The sequence below is a fragment of the Meriones unguiculatus genome, chromosome 16, assembly GCF_030254825.1.
Source record: "Meriones unguiculatus strain TT.TT164.6M chromosome 16, Bangor_MerUng_6.1, whole genome shotgun sequence".
Lineage (NCBI taxonomy): Eukaryota > Metazoa > Chordata > Mammalia > Rodentia > Muridae > Meriones > Meriones unguiculatus.
This window is the reverse complement of record NC_083363.1, coordinates 53,722,157-53,745,756: the sequence shown is the minus strand read 5'-3', so window position 1 is coordinate 53,745,756 and position 23,600 is coordinate 53,722,157. Positions and strand designations below refer to the sequence as shown.

At 40.7% G+C, this 23,600-nt stretch overlaps 1 long non-coding RNA gene across 2 annotated transcripts in view; it reads right to left on the bottom strand.

Moving 5' to 3' along the window:
• LOC132648242 (uncharacterized) overlaps positions 1-23,600 on the bottom strand; it is a 60,236-nt gene that overhangs the window by 984 nt on the left and 35,652 nt on the right. The gene's annotated exons all lie outside the window — the stretch shown is intronic.

Here is a 23,600-nt window from a genome sequence, read left to right as displayed (position 1 = left end):
CTGTTCAATCATGAGGACTGGAGTTAGAGTTACAGCATGTATGTAACAAGCAATAAACCAAGAAACACTCGGTGCATGCAAATTAATGTCTAATATGTAAGTAAAATGGATGAAGCTGCATGATTTTTCTCTTATAACTCTAGCTCCAAAGGATCTAACACCCTCTTCTAGTCTCTCTTTTTGCACACACACATGTGTGCACTTATACTCAAGTAGACACACACACACATAAATAACATATTTTTAAAATAAAAAAATACATATTAGGCCCAAATAAGTGTTGTTCATATTATAAAAAAACAAGTCTATTACTGAAACAATTCTTAGAAAACATTGTCTTTAGTCTTATAAAATAATAATAATAATAGTAAGTCACTTTAGGGAACCAACATTGCTCCAATACCCAAACTACAGACACATAGCAGGAGAGAGAGAGAGAGAAAGACGAACTTGAACCCAGGAATTCCAAAAACACTCAACGCATGCAAATTAATGTCTAATATGTAAGTAAAATAAAACATGAAGCTGCATGACATTTCTCAGTAGTTGCATAAAATGCATCCAAAAAAATTTACCAAAGGTAAAGAGCTAGGAGGGTAGTTTCTTATGGGTTGGAAGAGTTTCTGCTGTTAGTGTGTCCAGGCACCCAATGCAGTATCCTCGTTCAGTGCAATCCCCATCAAAATACCAATGGCATTCTTTACAGAACTAGGAAAGACCCCCCTAACATTTCTTCTAAAGGATTTTGTTCAGACATGAGTAGACTTTGATTGAACCCACTCCGCATTTACTCTCTTCCAATTCTTTTCCTATCCCCAGCACTTGTGCTTCCAACTTCTCTCTATCTGCTTCCTTTCCTACCAATCTCCTGCTCCCTCTCTTTACTATCCCCTGATATTTTGTGCAAACCTGAGCACAGAAGCAAACTTGAAGATATTACAGTACCTACAATCAAAACACATTGCAGTCATAATAACAAAAGGACACAATACTCTCCTATAACTGATATGCTGATGAATAGAACAGAATGGAACACCAAGAAATAAATACGTATACTTATAGACAATTAACTTTCATCAGTGATATCAAATAATCACACATTTTAAGGGAAGTTACAGCTTTTCAACAAATACTTCTGTATAAATTGGATGGCCAAAATGCAAAAAAAAAAAAAAAAAATGAAACTAGACTCCCATTTCTGACAAGCCTCTGTCTGTCTGTCTGTCTGTCTCTATCTCTCTCTCTCTCTCTCTCTCTCTCTCTCTCTCTCTCACATACACTATAAAGACCTAAATAAGAAAATATTAGGAGAGAACACATGAAAAGCACTTCAAGACACTGGAGTGGTTTTTCCTTGGATAAGACAATAAAAGTAGTATCAGACAAGTAGCATTGTGTCCAGTGAAAGTAAAAAGACTGTCTGCACACCTGGAGAAAATATTCAGAAAAGATTCATCCAATAAGGTGCTAATATTCAAACTACATAAGATATTCAACATAAAAAAAATGACTGAAAGTGGGTTGATCTGGAACAGACATTTTCATAAAGGAAGATGTTTAAAGGCTAAATGTCGAAAATAAAATCCAAAGCCAAAATGTCATTTGACCCAGAGGGTACCATTCTGGTTCAAATATGAGAAATCCCCAAAGGCTCCTGTGTCGAAGGCACGGCTTCAGCTGAGGACAATAGATCCAGCCAACTCTGAACTGAAGTCGTGAGCCAAAATTAACGTCTCTCCCTTTAACCTGTTTGTCTTAGGTGTCTGTCGTAGCAAACAAGGTCTGGTTTACAAAATTGCTGTTATTACAGTGATTAAAAGCAGAACCACTGGAGATGGCACGGGATAAGTGGATGTTCGTCAAGGCTTTGACCGTAGCCCCTCTGCTAGCTATAGAGTCAAAGAAAATGGTAGGAGTATGTCAGAGAACTTGCGTCCTTGTGTGTTTGTTGTCACACTAGTTACCAAGGTTGTAGGGTCAATAAGGCATCCCAGGACAAGTGAATGCATGTGGGAAGAGTGGGTGTGCACAGGGGAACATGACCTGTTTTTGTGGGAGGTGCTTTGTTCTGGTTTGTGGAGACATCGGTAGAACTAAAGATAAATATGTAAAGAAATGTCAGCCCCAGACATGTACTGCATGTCCTCTTTGATATCCAAAAACAAAAGAAAAACTGTTGTCACAGAAGAGGTAGAATGCTGAAGACTAGAAGCTAGACAAAGTAGAGGAAAGTGAGATAGAAGGAGGCTAGATAAGGAATATCAGGATTGAGTAAGGGACATTTTCTGGTGCTGTATAGTGGAATGACCACAGAGTACAAAAAATTATTGTATATTTCAAAGTAACTAGGAGAGAGGTGTTGGAAATTTCCTAACCCAAACAAATAAATGTTTGAGGATATATAAATGCCAATTGTAATGATTTTATCATTACATACTATATATACTTATCAAATCATATTGTATACATCAATGTATACAATTGTTTCATGTCAACTGTTTGAATTCCTCTTTTAAAAGAAGAAAATTACTCATCCAATTTTGGGAAAGCAGAAGATATAATTTTACCCTTACTGAAAAAAAAGAGAGTAAAGAAAAATAGCTGATTTCAGCTGGGTGCACTGATACATGCCTATAACCCCACCACTTGTTAGTCTGAGGCAGGAGATCCCCAAAGCAAGCTGGCTAGCCAGATAAGCCAAATTGGTGGGCTTTGGGTTCGGTGACAGACTCTACCTCAACTCAAGGGCTAGCCTCAAGTCACTTCCCTGGAAAAGTGCTTTGGCAGCTCTGACAGTCTCGTTGGCACACGTTAGGTGAGAAGCCAGCGCATGGGGTGATTACTTGTGGTAGCCTGCTTTCGTCACTGTGACAAAATACCTGAGTGAAATCAACTCAGAGGGGAAACGGGTTTTTGTGGCTCATGGTTTCAGAAGTAGCTAGCCAAGACTGGCCAAGTTCACTGCTTTGGGCCTGAGAGGAGAAGGAAAAAGAATGGGAAGAAGGGTTGGGAAGGAGAGGGAAAAGAAGAAATGGAAGGCTAGAGTAAAGCATACCTTTTAAAGGCATGCTCCTCCTGACCTGCTTCCTCACAGAAGACAGTCACTCCTGACAGCTGTTCTAAGGGAGCACTGTATAGCCAACCCATGGTCTTCTATTTCATATAAGAATAGATGTGGGGGCTGGAGAAAAGGCTCTGCAGCTAAGAATGTTTGCAGCATACCATGAGGACCTTCATTCTGGTGCCAGAACCCACACAACAGCTGGACTAGGTCTTCCAGCACTGGAGGGTGGATCACTGAAGCTCACTGGATGCTCGCCTAGCAACTGTAAGCCCCAAGTTCAGGGAGAGACCTTGACTCAAAGGAATAAGTCAGAGAGTGCTTGAGAAGGTCCCCAATGCCCCTGTCTGACCTCATCAGCATTTGGCTATGGTACTGTGGTTTCCTCCCACTCCAGCCAGCAAGCACAACACTCACCCCAGAGTTGGTCCTGTGTCTCTTTACTCTCTTCTTCCCTCCTTCTATGCACTGATTTCTGACATTACAGCGATTCACTTACTATCTTTATTTCCTGCTACTTTCTGCCATGACACAATTTTCACAAAGACACAGATTTTTTTTTTTCACTGCTCCATCCTCTTAGAAAGCTTGGTATGGACCTAAGAAAACATTTGCTCAATGAATGAATTGCCTTCTGTTATGAAAATCCTTATCCACTCTCCCAGTTCTAACCCAGTTCTAAGATACTTTTGGGCTTCTCGATTAATGCTGAATTTTAAAGTGCTGTGGTAGGTTTTATTTGGCCCATGGAAAAACTCAGAATACCGAAGAAAATAAAGTTCAGAAAGGTTCACTTTTCCATTTAACAGCACCAACCAGACTTTGCCTAATAAAGCAGCCTTTCTGTTATTATAAACAGTTGTGCAATGGAGTATCTGCTGGGCATGAAGGCCGGCTGTCTCTACCACCAACAAAGCTCTGTCTTCCTCACGTGGACCACGAGCACTGGGAGAAGGCGTTCTGCTTATGTTCTGGTTCTCAGCTGCGGGTTTGGGCTGAGTGGAGAACTCTGGATGCCAAGTAAACAGTGACATTGTATTTGGAATTTAAACACTAGCCTACAACATAAGGAATTTGGATCTGCAGCCTTTCCCGGCCTGGTGTTCTCTAGATGGTTTGCAATTTCTAAAAGTCAGAAATGTGTATAAAATGATTATCTTGAGGGGAACAAGGACTATTTCTAACAGGAACTCAATGACTGGCTCTTTGGTCTCCCCACCCCCGAAGGGAGGAGCAGTCCTGTTAGGCCACAGAGGAGGGCTTTGCAGCCAGTCCTGAAGATACCTGATAAAACAGGATCAGATGAATGGGGAGGAGGTCCCCCCTATCAGTGGACTTGGAAAGGGGCATGGTGGAGATGAGGGAGGGAGGGAGGGACTGGGAGGGAATGAGGGATGGGGACACGGCTGGGATACAGAGTTAACAAAATGTAACTGATAAATAAAAAAAATAAAGTAATAAAAAAGAATTTAAAAAAAAAGATTATCTTGAATGCTTTCATAGAAATGAGAAATTACATCTGATAAAATGTACTATCCTGTTAAGTGCAATATTTATATTATTCTTAAGCTTATTTCCTTGTTCATTTGTATTAATGGCCCTGAGGAGTCAAACAACTCATGGCTTGTTTTCATTCTTCAGCATATTTTTAGTCCCTTTAGAAACTATAAATATTCAAGTTAATTTTACGTCCAATTCTTTTATTTGTTTCTTTCTTTATTTATACCTTTAACCTTTGGGAAGTCTTCAAGGAACTCCCTCTAGAGTCACATTACGAATGCTGATACCAGAGTGTGAATGTTCTAGCTATATATAGCTAAGCGATGGCTCGTATCCATAAGGCAAGCCAGGAAATCCAATTCGGCTGTCCAGTAGAAATGATGTAGACAATAGTCTACAAGAAAGACTCTAGCAAGCCACAGTCCTTGGACTTTCACAGTTCACTAAAAGGAGCCTCTTTCATTAAAATATTACCTTGGGTGGTAAAGTCACATTTGAGAAATACATTTTTCAATACGAACAACAGTCTCTTCAAGTTGCTAGGCACTGGCAGGCTTTCTATATAGAAGACACTGTGCCAATTTGATGATCACTATCTCACTGTTATTTCACAATGTCCTAAATAATCTTGCTGTACTAAGGAAAAGAAAACTTAAAAGGATCACTGTGTACAAAAGGAAGACTGGACGTCTTGCTTTCTTGAATCAGAGAATGAGTGATGCTGACTTTTTGAAAAACGAAGATTTAGCTTATGCCTAAATCTTTCTGGCTTTCATTCTAAAGCTTCCATGGAGGAGTTGAAGCACTTTATAAAATATTTGCAGCATGAGCCACAGGGACAACTTCCTAGGCTACTTCCATTCAAATATATTAAAAGTTTTTGTTTTAGATGGGTTGAAATGATAAAACACCAGGACAAAACATAGTTTGGGGAGGAAAGGGTTTATGTGGCTTCCATATCCTGGATCATCTGCAGTTCCTTGAGTAAAGCTTAGGCAGGCACTCAAGCAGGAGCTGATGCAGACAGCATGGAGGACTACTGCTCACTGGCTTGATCAGCCTGCTGTCTGACACAACCCAGGATGACCAGCCCAGGGCTAGCACCACCCACAGTGGGCTGGGTCCTTCTACATCAACCCCTAACTAAGAAAATACCCTATAGGCTTGCCTATAGCAGGGTCTTAGAGAGACATCTTCTCAACTGGGAGCCCCTCTTCTCAAATAACTATAGATTGTGCACAGCTGACATAAAACTAGCCAACTCGGCTGTCAAATTTGAAATATTACCCTACTTACTAGACTCTAGTACATGCTGATAAAATTCTTATTTTTACATTGGCTTGAACCCCAGATACCTATAAATTGATAACTATGAAATTTTAAGTGGAAAGCCCCACAAGAACAGAGAATAGGAGAGCCATCTAGGGAGAGAGAAAAAAAAAAAACTGTAAAAACAAAGGACAATAAAAGGTAACATCTGGAGTTACCATCTTAGAAATCCAAGATGGCAGTTGTTCAGAATTCCAAGAAAGTGCTTGTCCAAACTGGACCAGGAAAATAAAATCCCTGATGTCTGAACCTATCCATGCCTTGAATTTTCAGTCCATAGGAAATATTTGAAGAGGAATTAGTAATTGAATCATAGAGATCCGCTGGAACAAAATGTTCACTCTGAGAAGAGCGGAGGGTTTGGGGGAGCGGAGCACAGCACAGCCGGAAGGCTGTAACTAGTCCTGACATAAACACCCCACAGACTGAGCTGAAAGTGACATTACCCCTTGCAAGGAATATGAGGTCCTCAGGAACACATTCTCTGAATGGGCACTCAGGACAGTGTGAGGAGAATGAAGCCCACCTTAAGAGGCTGATAATGCAACCTGAAAACTACTGCTGTCAAAAAACCTTGGCAAGTGCGCTTTCTGCGTGCAGGAAGGGAAATAATGTTGGCTGCTGTCTTGTGAATACAAGAACTAAGCGTAAGGCAAATCAAAGGGAAAAGGTTACTGCCTTTTTTTTTTTTGTAGAACTAGTAATATTGCTCGAAATATATTCACAATTAAAATAAAGTTACTTTTGTTTAATTTTGACTTTTTGTTTTGTTTTGTTTAGACAAGGTCTTACTATGTAATCCCAGATAGCATAGAACTCACTCTGTAGACCCCAGACTCACAGAGATCTGCCTTCCACTGCCTCCCAAGTACTGGCATTAAAGGCTTGTGCCACCACATTCAATAAACAAATAAGATAAAATAAGTAGGGGTGAAGAAATGGCTTCAGTGGTTTAGAGCACTTGTTGGTCTTGCACAGGACCTGGGATTTGATTCCCAGCATCCACCTGACAGCTCACACCGATCTATAGCCCCAGGTCCTACACGCTTTTCTGGCTTCTGTGGGCACCAGATACACAAGCAGGACACAGACGTACATTCAGGCAAAACACCCATTCAGATAAAAATTTTAAAAATAAAGATGAGTTGTTTCTTTTTTTTAAAAGACAAGTGGAAAAGGTAACATTCAGAAGTATTCTTGTATATGTAACACATTAGCTGCAACCATCACAGATGAATATAATGAATAATGTGATAGATTTAGAATTCAGGGGATTAAACTCGTCCTTATGGTGTATTTATTTTCTGTTTTGTAAAAAAAAAAAAATGCATAATTGTTGAGAATTTTTGGAGTTTGGGGTGGTTGTTGCTGTTGTTGTTTTTGTTGTTGTTCTGGTTGTTGTATTTTGCTTCTAATGTCCAAATGAGTTCTGATGCGTTCACGCTTTGGTTTTCCGGAAGTCTGTGTGGAAGCGGCCTTTCTCTGCAGACCACAAGTCTGGTAGCCTGACTGGGGAAGCTGTCCAGGTTTGGGATGGGGGAGTGGGAATACACTTTGCTGACTCTCACAGATGTTAATAGTCTAGTCAAAGTTGCCTGTCTCTTCTTGGGCAAACCTTTGTAGCTCGTGAGTTCAAAGGCATTTTAATAGCTCGTCTAACTTTTAAATTTATTGGAATAAAATTATACATGGCATTTTTTTAGTGTGCATGCACATGAGTGTGTGTGAGAGACAGACAGACAGAGGAGACCAGAGGTCAACATCAGAGGTCCTCTGCAGTCCTTGGTAACATTCTGTGTTATTTAGTTAGTTACTTTTTTCTTTGTTTGGAGACAGGGTATCTCAGTGTCACTGGAGCTAACTGTTTGCGCTAGACTGGCTTGACAGTGGATCCCCAAGATGGACCTGTCTTCGCCTTCCCATCCCACTGCTGGAATTCCAGTCACAGACTGCTGTGCCTAGCTTTTATGTCAGTGCTGGAGATGGACCAGAAGTGTAAAACTCTTGTCCTTAAACTTATACAACAAGCATTTTGCCTTCAGAGCCATCCCCTTAGTCCCGTTAGTCCATTTTTTTAAACTATCTACCGCAGTGGTATCCCTTATTTCATCATTAATGTTACTATAACATTTTCTCTCCCCAACTCTACCAACATCTCTGTCTTTTACTCTCCAAGCTTACCAAATTTATTGAACTTTGCAAAGAAGTAATGACAGAATCTGGGGACATATTTTCTGCTTTCTACTTCATTGATTTCTTCTCCTGTTTTTATCATTTCCTTCTGTGCAGTTGCTTTAGGCTCTTGTGCATCTACTTTTTTAAAATTGAACCTTGAATCTCTAATGCGAGCTCTCTCCTTTCCTAACATAAGCATGTGATGATGTAAATTTCCCACTACTAATGGAGCTGTACCCATGTCGTGTGCTGCTTCCGTTTTAACCGATGCAAAATATTTCATAATTTCAGTTATGCTCTCTTTTTTGGTCCACGTTTTATCTGGAATATATAGTTTAATTTTCAAACATTTGGAGGTTTTTGCATATCTCTGGTTTTATTTTTATTTATATTTTTGGCCAGAAAGTGTACTTTATGTGACTTTGTTTCCGTCACGTTTCTCTGAGATTTGTTTTGAGGAATACATTCTAAAATGTCTCAACTTCTATAATCAGGTGTCTCTAATGGAGCTCTCTGTGACTAGGTCAGGTTGGATTTTGACTATGGTTGTTGAGGCCCTCTGCGTATCACGTGAGAACCACTGAACTATGGCCCCAATCAGTGGGTAAGCTATTTTTATACTATTATTGTGGTTTTATGTTGATCTCTTACTGATTTTCCACATACCTGTTCATTCCCAAGAAAGCAGGCTAAAGATCTGCTTTTCATGTCTTCTTTGGGTATTTGGAAGCTCTGTTTTTAGGTGCATATACATTTGGGAGTTATTAAGTTTTCCATATTAATTTAAACCTTTGTAGATGCATAAAGCCTTTCTTTCTCCCTCATAAATTGAGCTCTCTGGTGTTGATATAATTGCATCAAATTTTTAAAGTGTCTGCATCACAACTGATTTCTGTTATTACCAGCATGTGTCACTGTATTTAATTTTCAAAGCAACTCTATGAACTAGGTCCTATTATTAGCCCTAATTACCATGTGAGAAAACAGCACATTTGCCCTGTCTGGTGCTGGCTTCCAAAGCTCTAAGTCTTATTATCTTCATGCTGGTTCCCAACAGAAATTTAATATTTTCAATGCTAATTTTCATTATTTACTATTTGCCACATAAAGTAAATAAAATGGCCAAATTAATGTGTATTTCTTGCCATTACTATCAAGCAACCAAATAAGACTTTATAAAAAGATTGTGTGTGTGTGTGTGTGTGTGCAATCTGAGTGCATGTGTGGGGGTCAGAGGAAAACCTTGCCTGTGAGTTATTCCTTCCACCTTGTTTGAGGCAAGGTCTTTTTATTAATTTTCTGCTACACAGACCCAGCTAGCTGGCTTGAGGGCTTCTGTGGGTCCTTCTGTCTTCACGTGCCCTGTCTTCCTCCAAACAAAGAAAAGCAACTCTGGCATCATTGGTGCCCGTGCTATGTCTGACTTTTACATGGGTTCAGATAGTCATACCTTCCCAGCAGGTGCTTTTTTCTTTTCTATTTTTCTTTTTTTTTTTTTTACAATTAAGCCATATCCGTAGCCCAGAGCTTTAAAATGTTACATGAGAAAAAATTGAAATATTGATTGAAAGATTTTTAATTTCAATATATTTTTCTTAAGGAAAGGGAAGGGGAAGAAATGATTTTTAAACCAGTTATCACTTGTCTACAGACACCTATCTTGAACCACTTGTGTTTCTGTTGTCTGTCTGTCCGTTTCTATTTAACTCAGTTAATAATTTAGAGGTTGGCAGATAGCAAGCATCAAGCCAAGCTCTGAGCTGAACGTTTTTATATTTTAAGGGAGTGGGCCACAACATCTCCAGCAACAGCATGAGCCAAGCTCAGGGATCCGCTTGTGAAGAGGGCAAGACTGAACAGTGCCCTCTGCACGTGCTCACTGGCCTGATCCCATTCTGTTGCAAGGTCCCCGATGTGTGGGCTGTGGGCTGTCACTCCACATTGACTCTGATGTTCAGAGATTGAAAACATGATGAGGCCTCAGCCGTAGCACTGGCTAAAAAGCAAGGAGCTGGAACTGTTGAAAAAGAGAGGGAGAAAGGTAACTGCAGTCCTGTTAGCTGAAGCTCCAGGCCACTGCAGTGGGCGCCTCTGAAGTGTGTATGAAGTTTGCTGTCTACTCTCTCAACCTGTCAGCCAGAATCCATGATATTTCAAATGCCTAAAGGTTGGGGCTTTGACCACACATATCCAAAGACTTGGGTTGACTGAGTTCATTTAAACCAAATTCATCATCTGATAGATGTATAATTGTTTTCTAAAGAAAAAATATATAGGCTAGAAATTTAATGACCTAGGCTGTTTGCTATCTAGAGCTTAAAGAATGTCAAATGCCACTCAGTAGTGATTTTTTCCAGATGCCACAGGCCACCCACTAGTGTGGTAACCTTATTCAATGTCATGGTAATGTAACACCAAGCTAATGGTGTCATAGTTCTTTCTCTAGAGGATAGAAAGATTTAAGGATTTGGCTTGGTTTGGTCTCCAGTGGATTAAGTTCTAAGTTCTCTCTCTCTCTCTTTCTCTCTCGCTCCCTTCCTCTTTCAATCCAAGGCCTTGCTACGTCATCTAGGCTGGCCTGAAATTCACTGTATAGCCCACACTGGCCTGCAACTCACAGTAAGCCTCATTCACACCTCAGCCTCCCAAGCGCTGGGATTGTAGGCCTGAGGCACTGTGCCCAGCATTGGCGTTAGCATTTTAGACAAGATGTCTATCTACAGTCTAGATTGACGTAGAACTACGTCTCAGTGCATCTGCCTCTACCTTCTACCCAGTGGACGCTGTCGTTCTGTGTTGTGAAGGACCACAGAAAGTAGCCTCAGAAACGATGCCTGTGCCTATAGTTTTCCAGACTGTTTCACTCCCATCACTACAGCTCTGCCGACGTCACTGTACTCTGAGGCACTTCCTGCAGAACAGGAGGTGAGAAGTAAGTGTGCTTAGGGTCTTGGAAGGAAGCTGAACTTTTGAACCTGAAGCGCTTGGGAACCAGCTGAGGCCCTGGGACGTAAAGTTCCCCAGACATTCCTAGGCTCTGTTTTGTCACCTGTGACAATAAAAGATTAGGCCAGGTGCTTACCAGGGACCTGCGGAATTCTGTGAGAGTCTGAAAAGTCTTCAGCGAGAGAATGTGCCTTGGCAACATCAAGCCAGATTTTTTTTTTTTTGAAGTGTTAATGATTGATGGGTTGTGTGTGACACTGAAATCAGTTAAACTCGACTCAAATATTTACACATCCTTCCCATGCAGTGTATTTTCCATTATGGGATGGTATTGGGCAATGGAAAATTTTTCAAATACTTTTGCTGGAAGAGACTAATTAAGCTCACTTTCCTGCTACTATTATGTAAAGCTCACAGTGGGGCATTGGCGTTGTGTGGGTGCCTCTCTCTTATTCACTGTATAAAATAGTGCATCAAGAATTAGTTAACAAGTTGCTCTCAGACTCAATTCCGACAATGCCCCCAGAATAAGCAGCTTTAGGTCACAGGCTTTGTCATGTAGGAGCTCATGCTATTGTCCCAGGTGTTAAAAACTATAATTCAAAATGTCAACAGTGCTTTTGGCAATTATACACACCACTCCTCCAGGCTGACCTAAAATGGAAGTCAGAAATCAAGGCTCACGTTCTAAAATCCAGCCACTGCCTTTTTACGAGGCAGAGAAATGTCAAATCATTTTACTTCTCTCAAAAGATGAAAAACATACCTCTTTCTGCCGCCAGGGGTGACCATCTTTGTTGTTTTTGTTGTTGTTGTTGTTTTTGTAGTGTTAATATATAAAGCTTTGGAAAATACTCTAGCTGTCCAAAGGTTTAGCAAATTAAGTTATAAATTGACACAGTTCTGAGTTTTAAATTGTATGCTAGATTTACAGCTTGTTCATACGGGTGAATCTATATATGTCTGCTCCCTTTCCCTTCTAGTCAAGGTCTCATGTAGTCTATTTTGACTTCTAACTATGTGGATGACCTTTCACTCCTGGCCATCCTGCTGCTGCCTTCTCCTGGCATCACAGGCATGTGCCACCGTGACAGGCTACCTTGTTTTATAAAGTAGGCTTTTCCTTTCTTATTTTAAATTATTTGGGAAAGCTTTAGTGATTATCTAATAATGCTGGAATTCAGGGATTTGATGACCCACGTCCAAGTTACCTGAGTCCACACCCTTCATTGTGCAAGAATCTTTGATCCTATCTCCTTCCGGGCCCTTTCCATGGCTGAGTCCTCCCTCTACTTGTGCATCTAAATGGAAGCTTTTCATTCTTTACATTTTTTCCTATTTCTTTTTTATTTATTATTATTTATTACAATGTATTCGCTTTGTATCCCACCTGTAGCCCCCTCCCTCATTTCCTCCCAATCCCACCCTCCCTCCTTCCCTCTTCTCCTCCCATACCCCTCCCCTAGTCCACTGATAGGGGAAGACCTCTTCTTCTTCTATCTGACCCTAATCTATCTGGTCTCATCAGGACTGGCTGCATTGTCTTCCTCTGTGTCCTGGCAAGGCTGCCCCCCTCCCAGGGGGAGGTGATCAGAGAGCCAGCCACTAAGTTCATGTCAGAGACAGCCCCTGCTCCCCTTACTGAGTCTATGGGCTACATCTGAGCCAGAGTTTTAAGTCCTCTCCATGCACTGTCCTTGGCTGGAGTATCAGTCTTTGCAGGACCCCCAGAGCCCAGAGTTTTTTTGTTTTTGTTTTTGTTTGTTTGTTTGTTTTGGTTCTATTGATCTCCTTTTGGAGCTCTTGTCCCCTCCAGGTCTTTCTATATCCCCTTCTTTCATAAAATTCCATGCGCTCTGCCCAAAGTTTGGCTGTGAGTCTCAGCCTCTACTTCGATAAGTCGAACAGCCGAGTCTTTCAGAGGCCTCTGTGGTGGGTTCCTGTCCCGTTCCCTGTCTTCTCCTGCTTCCGATGTCTACATTCTCTACGTTTCATTTAATCCGCCAACTCCTGAGCTTCTCTTTTTGTATTTAGCTCTATTGTCTTCCTCGGGTATCACCCAAAAACATACCGTGGTTTTCCGGCAAAAAGGAAACATGCTTTTCTTTAGCCCCTTGCCAGTATTCCACATGTGTTGCTTCTACAATGATATACTGAGAAATTAAATAAAGATCTGTCCTTGAGCCCAATGTAACACCTCAAAATCTTTAACTGTAATTTTGTTGACGCACTTCAACCTTCCCACTTCTCCAAGCTCAATAGTACCAGCCGCGGCTCCTTTCCATTTGGAGGATTCTTCTACTCTACCCCTTCTACTGCTAAAGCGGTATCTGTCTTCCCGAGAACTCCAGCCACTTTCCCTGTTCTGCCCTGGTCCATCCCTGGTGAGCTGCTCCCATCCGAACCTATGTTTCCAAAGGGCATCAAGTCATCAGTTGACAGCAACCATCACAAACACTAGAAAAATAAAAGTCCCAGTTAGAAAACAGGGAAATCCTAGTGTCTCAAAGCACAGTAGTGTGATAATAGTTATAGTTTAAAGTTTCTCTATACAAAAAAAAAACAAAAAACTGATATTTAAGTAGGGAGAAATGTTAATTATCCAGATTTAATCATTGTACCTTGTATGAAAATCAAATTATCACAACATACCCCATAAATATATCCAATTATTTTGTTCGATCGGGAGGGGTGGAGGGAGGGGCTTATAGGGGGATACAAAGTGAATAAAGTGTAATTAATTAAAAAAATATTTTAAAAAAACATTAAACTGTGACAAAAATTCCCAAGTTGATTTAGAAAAACTCATATTTAATATAACTAAGGAGCTGTAATTCATGAAATAACACATAAACACTTCATGTGCTGCTGTGTCTGATGAGGCATTATCTTTGAGCGTAATCTCTTGATTGTGCTGTTAACCTTTTTGCAAGAGTATTAGACTGTTTTCAGTAGGGCTGTACACCTGGGAGATAGGCCTCTTGCCATACCTGTTGGGGATTACCTTGATTCGGTTAATTAAGATGGGAAGACCTGCCCACTATGGATGTCACCATTCCCTCCCCTAGGATCTCGGACTCTAAGAGAAGGAAAAAGTGAGCATTCATCTCTCTGCTTCTTGAATGTGGATGAAATGCGACCAGCTGTCTCAGTGGCTGCTGCTGTGACATGAGACCCACCATGATAGCCTGCACCTTTGAACCTTGGGCCAGAATTACTGCTCCCTTCCTTAACTTGCTTGGGTTAAGGTGTTCTATTTACCCCAAAATGAATGTAATTCGGAGAGTACTTTTTACCCATATCAATATATTTGCCCACTGCTCATCCTTCCTCAGCTCTGGTAATCACTATTGTATTCTGTTCTGGAAACATCAACCTTCCTAACTTCCACATCGTAGTAAGACACATGTGGTGTTCACCATCCTGTGTCTGCCTTGTTTTATTTAACAGCTTGTGCTCCAGTTCCACCCATGTTGCTATGATAGATTTATATTTGCTTAAATTGGCTACACTAATACGGCCTCCATGAGAAAAAAAAATGCTAACTTATGTTAAATGTTTTGTGAAAATTCTGTTTTTCATGCAGTTTTTGAAAAATGAAAAGTCATACTTCATTCACAAACAAAATATGTGACTTTCAAAATTCCTACCAGGGCTGGGGTGGGGGTGGTGCTCAGTGGGGAAATGACTTGCTGTGTAAACATATGGACCTTAGTTCGGAGCCCCAGAACCCACATAAAAAGCCTGTCACAGTAGCATGTGCCTGTGAAGCCTGCACTAAGGAAACAGTCGCATCCCAGGGGCTCACTTGCTAACCCAACTAGCCAACCGGTAAACTCGGGGTTCAGTGAGAGATGCTATCTCAAAACTAAAGTGGAGAATGATTGAGGAGGACATTGGGTATACCTCTGGTGTCCATATGAACATTCACATATACATACATGCACAGTACTGTCATGAATAGGCTTTGCCAGAAATATAGATGAACATGTTTGTTCCTTTCCATAGTGTCCAAATGTATTAACTGACAACCAATTCAAAAGGTGTAGCAGCTTCAACAGCAGCAATCTGCTGAAAATCCTTCCTACTCGGGTGATCTGGCTAAGAGAAACACAGGTTCTGCCAGTCCAACCTTAATCTCGAATATTAACTCTATTATGTAACACACAGTAAATCTATCTGTGTATGTGCATCTGTTGTACAGAATAAATATACCAGGGTTTGAGAGATTTCCAGACAGGGCTGAGAGGAGTTAAGATAAGGTACCAAACCCAGACCCACAGGGAAGCTACTGCTGTAAAAAGCAGGGATGGGTGAGAGGTGCTTCAGAGCAAAGACACAGTCGGCTGGAAAGAGGGGATGCCCGAACCTGATTTGAATAGGAAATGGTTGATGCAGGTCCAGGTGGACAAACAGATGAACAGACAGACAGCAAGGCAAGGAGGCCACATCAACAGCTGGGACCAAAATGAGCTGAAGTCCCAGAAACAATTAAGGGAGTTCTCTGCCCATCAGGCCTTCATGACACACCAGCTATCAGATGATGAGCTGGTGTGCGGTTGGGCCATCCCCGTGTTAGAAAATCCATCTTTGTACGAGGTGTAGGTGAGGGAGCTGTACCTTTCCCCAGCCTGGCCTGCCCACTATGTTCTTGCGCCTAATTTCCCTGCTACGATTTTAACATACCTATGTGCCCCATACAAACTTAGAGAGTAGCCCTTTTTATAATCCCAGAAAGAAGCTACTGATAGTTTGTGTTACATGGATGATGCCAGACGTATTATGTTGTTCACATGCCCATCCAGGGGCCCAGTCATCCTTCTGCCCCAAACAGCTGCTTGTAAAATAGAGTCTGTCTGAGGAAGGCACCATCTGAAAACCCGCTTTTTATACAGTATGGAGTAACTCATTGCAGGACATAGCATGAACTAAATACACACGCCTGACTACTGAAAACATGATTGTAAAAATAAAGCACGAATGACTAATAAAATCTAGCCTCCAGAGCCCCCAGTCTTGAGATATGACATCTGTACTGTGATTTTTATTCCAAACAAGCTGCTTCTGAAACATCAATTTACCCTCATCAGTATCAGGAGACTAGGATCTTGGTGACCACAAGCCTGCTTCATGAGACATGCCCAGACCTGTTTGAATCCTAGAATAAACAGTTCTGTCCCTAAGGTCAGCTCTCTTGCACAAGAAGGTTAGGACATGCTCAAAGAAGCTCTAGCTATTGAGGCAGAAAAAAAAAAAAAACTACACATATAATTTATGCAAATAGCATTAATAAGTTCGTGAATCTTTTCCTCCTGTATACAGTTGACTACTATTGGGTATTTCTCTTTCTTTCCTTTGTAATATATCTCCCCTTGTTCTCCTCCCTTCTTTTCTCCCTCTTTCCTGCCCTCTCTCCTTCCCTTTCTCTTACCAGACCTTTTCAAATTAGCCACATGTGCTCTGACGTTGTCCCTTTACTTTGATTTAGGGAATCTACATCTCCGTATTTTTCACAACTGCAAGGTACTTAAGAACAAGGATCTCACCTTCCTCAGAGTGTAAACCTAGTGTCAGAAGATAACTCCTAGAAAAATCCACAACTAATACCATTTACAGATACATACGTAGCCTGGGTTTGGTTTTTGTTTTCAAACCTTCATTGTCTAAGAAGTTCCCTTCAAACTTCTCTCCTTCACCACGGAACCACAGATCCTGGACGCTTCCAGCCCCCATACCATCCAATCTAGGTCTAGAATGTTGTTTTCAGCCTCTGAGAATCACTGCTGAAGAAGCTCACCCTTTCTAGTTCTTTCTGAGCTCTGGCTGGTTTGTTCAGGCTCAAATCCCTCTCCAAGTTGATTGATTCAATCTGGCTTATCTCAGTTTCTTACTGAATAGCTTTGCTTAGCCTCAAACTAATGATAGCAACCTGCTCTAATTTTCTGGCCCCTTCTCATTCTCCGGCTCATTCTGTCTTCACCTGTGTCTGCCTTGTTCTCACTACAACCTGTCTCTGTAAAACTCTCCCAGTAAAACTGCCTCTGTATTCCATGAACTGAACTGCCTCTCAACTGACTCAACCGAACTGTCTGAACAGACTGACTAGAACCTAGAGATCTACATGCATTTGTCCTCTGAGTGCTGGCATTAAAGGCATGTACCACCATGCCTAGACCTAAACTCTTCTTTACCTGAAACTTTCTCTTTATCAGGCTGGCCCTTCAACTCAGAGATCTGCTTGCCTCTGTCTCCTGGGATTAAAGACATGTCTGTATTCCAACCAGATGACACAGACTTAGGTCTTTAGATGTGCTCTCTTGCCAGAGCAGCCACATTCTGAATTTTAATTCCTCTATGGCACCACCCATCCAGACTGACAAAGGACTAATTCCTGGGATTATAAAGAGAGACACACTATAATTTTATTGGGGATAATTGAAAATTTGGGGACACATGAGCACATTTAAATCATATCAGGGAAACCAGGCCCAAGAACCTATCCTACACACCAAACCAAGAGAAGGATGTAACTCCCTCACTCTCTTAGCCAGGGTTACTATTGCTTTGATGAAACATCATGACCGAAATCAAGTAGGGGAGGAAAGGGTTTATTTGGCTTCCACCTCCACATTGTAGGCCCACTGAAGGAAGTCAGGATAGGAACTCAACTAGGGCTGGAACCTGGAGGCAGGAGCTGATGCAGAGGCCATGGAGGGGTGTTATTTACTAACTGCTCCCCCATGGCTTGCTCAGCCTGCTTTCTCACAGAACCCAGGACACCAGCCCAGGGCTGGCACCACTCACAATGGGCCGGTCCCTTCTCCATTAATCGCTTATTGAGAAAATGCCCTACAGCAGGATCTAGTAGAGCCATTTTCTCAATTGACATTCCTTTCCTTCAAGTAGGTGACCCTGGCTTTTGCCAAGTGGACATAAAACTATCCGGCACACCCGCCAAGAACCTGTAAAATGGACACCTAACACTGTGTCTTTACAGCTCTACACCAGCCTATCATCTGATACCTAATATGTGCAGGCTAGATTGTGAACTCCCAGACTTGACTCAGCGTCCTGCTATTCACACGGCCTACACGACTGCCTGAACGACCATCTACCTGTTTACCTGTCTAGACCCGAGCTGACATTTCCTGTCTCTGACCCATTTCCTGCCCCAGATCTGGTTAAGCCTCTCACCTTGCTACTTAACTCTGCAAATTCTCATATCTTAATAATTTATTTCTGTTCTTCCAGTCTGGACCATAATTCAACATGTCCAAGGAAATCATGACTGGTATAAAATACATATAAATACATTTCTTACTTTAGTAAATATAGATTTACATCCAGGTACATCTTAGGAAAAAAAATATAGAAAATTGAATCACCGATTTCATGGATATTTTTCCAAAAGTGGAAATTATGAAGGAATTCCTTCGGGATCTGAGTGTTTGGGGAACAGCTGTTGCACTGACTGTTTTCTTTCTCGTAGCAGAGACACCTGGTTGCCGAAGTCAACCTCCAAAACCAGACACCCAAGTGTAAATCACAAGCTTTCACTTCTAGACGGGTAATGTTGACAATCCTTTTAGTCTCTCAGTATTTCCGTTCACCCGTCTTCTACAAAGACATACAGTCATGCTGTAACTTTGTAATTGTTGAGAAAATCAAATGTGCTGATATTGTAAGGATTTGTCAGAATGCCTGACATATATTTCATATGACATAAAAGTATGTGCTGCTAGCCCCACTGTCATTCTTTGGAAGAATGTTTTATACCTAAAAATCACAGTGGAGGTTCTCACTAGCTTGTGTCATGGACTCTTACTTCTTCATCTAATTCAAGCTCTCATCTTCTATAAGGCTCTGTAAAACTAGAATGATCTTTTCTTTTATCATGTTTCAGTTGTGACTGTTTTGTTGCATACAGACTTTATTTCTTTATAATAAACTACATACAGTAAGAACGGTTATGAAACAATGAGGGAAGTTATCTGTAAAGGCTGCATTCAAAATGCTTAGCTCATTTGTATTTGTCAAACTTGAAGAAAATACTGTCTTTGCTATCTAGGTGGAGTTTGGTACCTAAATCACTTTCTTCATATCTTGTATTTATCAAGTTAAAAATTTTTTTAAAAAAAAGGAAAGAAAAAACTAGAATCAACTTTTAAAAAGAATGTTAAGGGGGATACAAAGTGAATAAAGTGTAATTAATAAAAAAATTTTTTGAAAAAAAAAGTTAGACTGCTCTTGTTCCCAAGGACCAACAAAGTTATGAAGAATTTTCATGAACATGTATACATGATGCTCTGAGGCAGCGTCTCTCCTCCAACTCCAACTGACTATGATGCAGGTCAGGTTAGACTCAGACTTGTGAAAATCACCTCCTACCTCCGCCTCCCAGACACTGGGATTATCGGTGTATACCACCATGCCCAGCTGTCATTTCCTCCTTACCATTAAAATTTACTTTTTTTAAGTTATAATACTTTGTTCGTTCTGCTCAGACATTCCACATGACAGCTGACTGTGAGACCTCTGACATATCCATGAAGCATGCTGCTGGTGCAAACAGCTGCTTACTTAAACAAAGCTGACATTGACATAGAGACCTTAATTGTGTCAATGTTAGAGTGTCGGTACTTGCATAGGAATTGAAAATCCAGGCCCTATGGAGGGCTTTAACAAAGTATTTAAGTGCACTGTCTCATTTAACAAAAACTTTCTACAACCCATCTTGTAGATGAGGAAAGTTTGTTTAAGAAATGCCAAATAGTTGGCCAGCCAACCAAAAAATAACAGATGAACCCAAAACTAAAAGAAGTCCTTTTATCTTTATCTTTGGAGATAGAGATTTAGATTTGCTATGAAAGAAAGAAAGAAAGAAAGAAAGAAAGAAAGAAAGAAAGAAAGAAAGAAGAGAAAAAAGAAAATAACTAACTGGAAAAGTAAGTATCATTGAAAACAAATCAGTCAGAGGTTGATAATTGTTCAAGAGAGATAATGGGTATCCAGGGTTCAATTTCCTGTGTCAATTTTACACCATTTGGAATTTTTCAATACTTTTTGAAAGTTGGGTTGTTTTTTAAAGGGGATTTCTGGAACCACAAGGTGGGATAAGAATCCTGGCCTTGTTCCTTGTCTGCTATGTGTCATTGGAGAGGCCTGTGCTCCGTTTCCAGTATGTAAAATGAGAACAAGAGTAAATTGCTCCTCCTTTCTGAGAAGTGAAGGAAATGAGGTAAGCGAGGCTGGTGCAGTACAGCACGAACCTTCCATGGAGATGCTGTCCTGATTGCTAGTGTTTGCCTTCTCCATAAAACAAGCTCATACCACTTTGTGCAAAATGTTAATAAACTCACTCATTTCTTCAATATGTAAACATTTAAATGATGTGCAAGCCACATTCTAAGACCAAGTGGTTTGACAGCAAACAAAATAACAAATACCAACCTTGTTGAGCTTAAGTTACGGTGAAAAACACTACATTTACCTACAAACACTACATTTACCTATGTGTAGATTTGTATACTCAGCAGGGAGAGGTCCTTTGGTTATTTCGTTTGCTACTAAATCACCTGTGCTTAGAACTTGCCTTAAAACATATATATATAGCGATTGTTACAAATAATGTTTCAAAGATAGATATTATGTTATACATACTATATGTACTGTTAGATACTAATGGAGTTAATATAGTAAGATAAATTCTATATATAATGCTATTTCATGCAGAATGATCAAAGAAGTAGCCAAAGTTATACATGGTCATCACTAAAAATTTAATTAGTTAAACTTTTAAAAAATGTATTTTAACCATGTTCACAGCAGCTTTATCTGTAATAGCCAGAATATGGAAACAACCCAGATGTCCCTCAGTTGAGGCATGGATTCAAAAATTGTGGTACATTTACACAACAGAATACTACTCAGCAATTAAAAACAAGAAAATCATGAAATGTGCAGGCAAATGGTGGGACCTAGAAAAGATCATCCTGAGTGAGGTGTCCCAGAAGCAGAAAGGCACACATGGTACATACTCACTTATACTACACATATAATATACGATAATCATACTAAAATCTGTATACCTAAAGAAGCTAATCAAGGAGGACGGGATGACCCTAGGTAAGATGCTCAATCTTCATTCAGAAAGGCAAATGATGAACATCAAGACAGGAGCCTACCACAGAGAGCCTCTGAAAGACTCTACCAAGCAGGGTATCAAAACAGAGGCTGAGACTCATAGCCAAATTTTGGCCAGTGTTCAGGGAATCTTATGAAAGAAGGGAGAGATAGAAAGGCCTGGAGGGGACAGGAGCTCCACAAGGAGAACAACAGAACCAAAAAATCTGGGCCCAGGGGTCTTTTCTGAGACTGATACTCCAACCAAGGACCATGCTTGGAGATAACCTAGAACCCCTGCACAGATGTAGCCCATGGCAGCTCAGTGCTCAAGAGGGTTCCTTAAGGAAAACAGGAGCTGTCTCTGACATGAACTCAGTGGCTGGCTCTTTGATAACCAACCCCTAAGGAGGGAGCAGACTTACCAGGCCACAGAGGAGGACAATGCAGCCACTCCTGATGAGAGCTGATAGACTAGAGTCAGATGGAAGGGGAGGAGGACCTCCCCTATCAGTGGACTGGAGAGGGGCATAGAAGAAGAAGAGGGAGGAAGGATGGGGTTGGGAGGGGACGAGAGAGGGGGCTACAGCTGGGATACAAAGTGAATAAACTGTAATTAATTAAGAAATAAATAAATTTTTAAAATGTATTTTATCTTTATATATGCATATATATGGGAGGATACACACACACACACATATGTATGGGGAAGCTGGAATTGCACATCTTTAATGTCATAGAAACCAAAAGAAACTGTCATATCCCCTGGAGTTAGAGGTGATAGTGAACCATCTGGTGCAAATGCTAAGAATTAAACTTGGGTCCTCCGAAAGAGCAGCAAGAGGTCTTAACAGCTGATCCCATTCTCCTGCCCCAGGAATTATTTAAACTTACAGCCTGTGTTAGTCAGTTTTCTGTTATTATAACTAAACGACTGAATTATAATTAAGCATGGTTTGTTTTGCCTCATAGTTTCAGAGGTTTCGATTTTTGGTCAGTTGACCCTCTTGCTTTAGACCTTTGGCAAAGCTGAAGGCTTCTCACGTGATGGTGGCCAAAAGGCAAAGGCCAATGTAAAAGCCTTTTGTAGATGTACCAGATCCAAACTTTAGCGATTTTTATTCAACGGAAAGTAACAAACATTTAACACTTCTTAATGGGGCTGGTAAGATAGCTCAGTGGGCAAACGTGCTTGCTGCCAAGCCTGACAGCATGTGTTCAGTCCCCAGACACACACGGTAAGAGGAGAGAAACGACTCCCGCAAGTTATTTTCTAACATGCACACATTTACTGGGGCGCGTGGACTTTATGCACACTAAATGAAGAAGTGAACTATTAAATAAAAATTTAGTTGTCGCGGTACATTGTGCACGCTGCACTGCGTCTGCGCTCTTGTGGTCTCACATAGCTCCCGTCTACGTGGTGGATACGCTGCGTGCTGGCATTCTGCCACCGCACGCCTATTCTTTATTTCTCTTCCAGTGACATTTTACTACGTTGGGGCTGACCATGGAAAGAGCATTTACAACCAGGAAATTTGGCAAATGCAACAAACTATGACCTAGTTTATTGTTAATGGTTGACATCCTAAAAAAAAATGACGAACAAAATGTCAACAATTCAGGTTGAACTTAAGATTTTGTTATAATATACACTCAAGTATATTTATGTTTTGGGAGAGATCCAATTGTTGAAGTTGTGCCAGACACCTCAAGGTAAATTTCTCTAATAAGGACATCTTGATTAATAAAATCACAGAGACTTGACTAAAAAAATGAGCCTTGCTGACATCCTGGAGGATAATATGTTGTGTTGAAAGTAGAAGAAACAGAAAACATGAGCCATTGCTTCTGGAAGGAGGTGATACAAAGAAGAATCCATGGTGTCAAAGGAGCAAAGAAAGTTGGACTATAATGTTCTCATGAGCTGTAATAAGGACTGCCTTTTATTAGGAGGGAAATGTTGGGCAGAGAGGTAACCTGATCAAACTTGCATTTTTGTGGAGTGTTCTGCCTGCTGTGGAGAATGATTTACAAGAGGAAACACAGAAATAGAAGGCTTACTTGGTAGACAGCAAGCAAGGGATAAGTGAGAGTGGTTTCCACTGATATGGCAAGAAGATGTTTAAAAACAAAAACAAAAAAAAAATGTCAACTTTTAGATATATGATGGAAAAGGCAGTGAAAAGCTTTTGAAAAATTGGAAATTAAAAAGGTCAAAAACAGCTTCAGCATTTTAGGCCCATGTGCCCATAAATACAAATCTGATGTCTACTGAGTTGGAGAAGACCAAGGTTCTGTTTACCAAGACTGGGAAGATCAGAAAAGAGAAGGAAGAGGTTGAACTTGGGGTTACCTTTCAGATATCCTAAATATGAGATGCCTGTTAAACATCCAGATAATCATGAATAAAGAGATTGAGAAGAAAGCTTATGATTGACAGATGATGGATGGATGGGTGGATGGA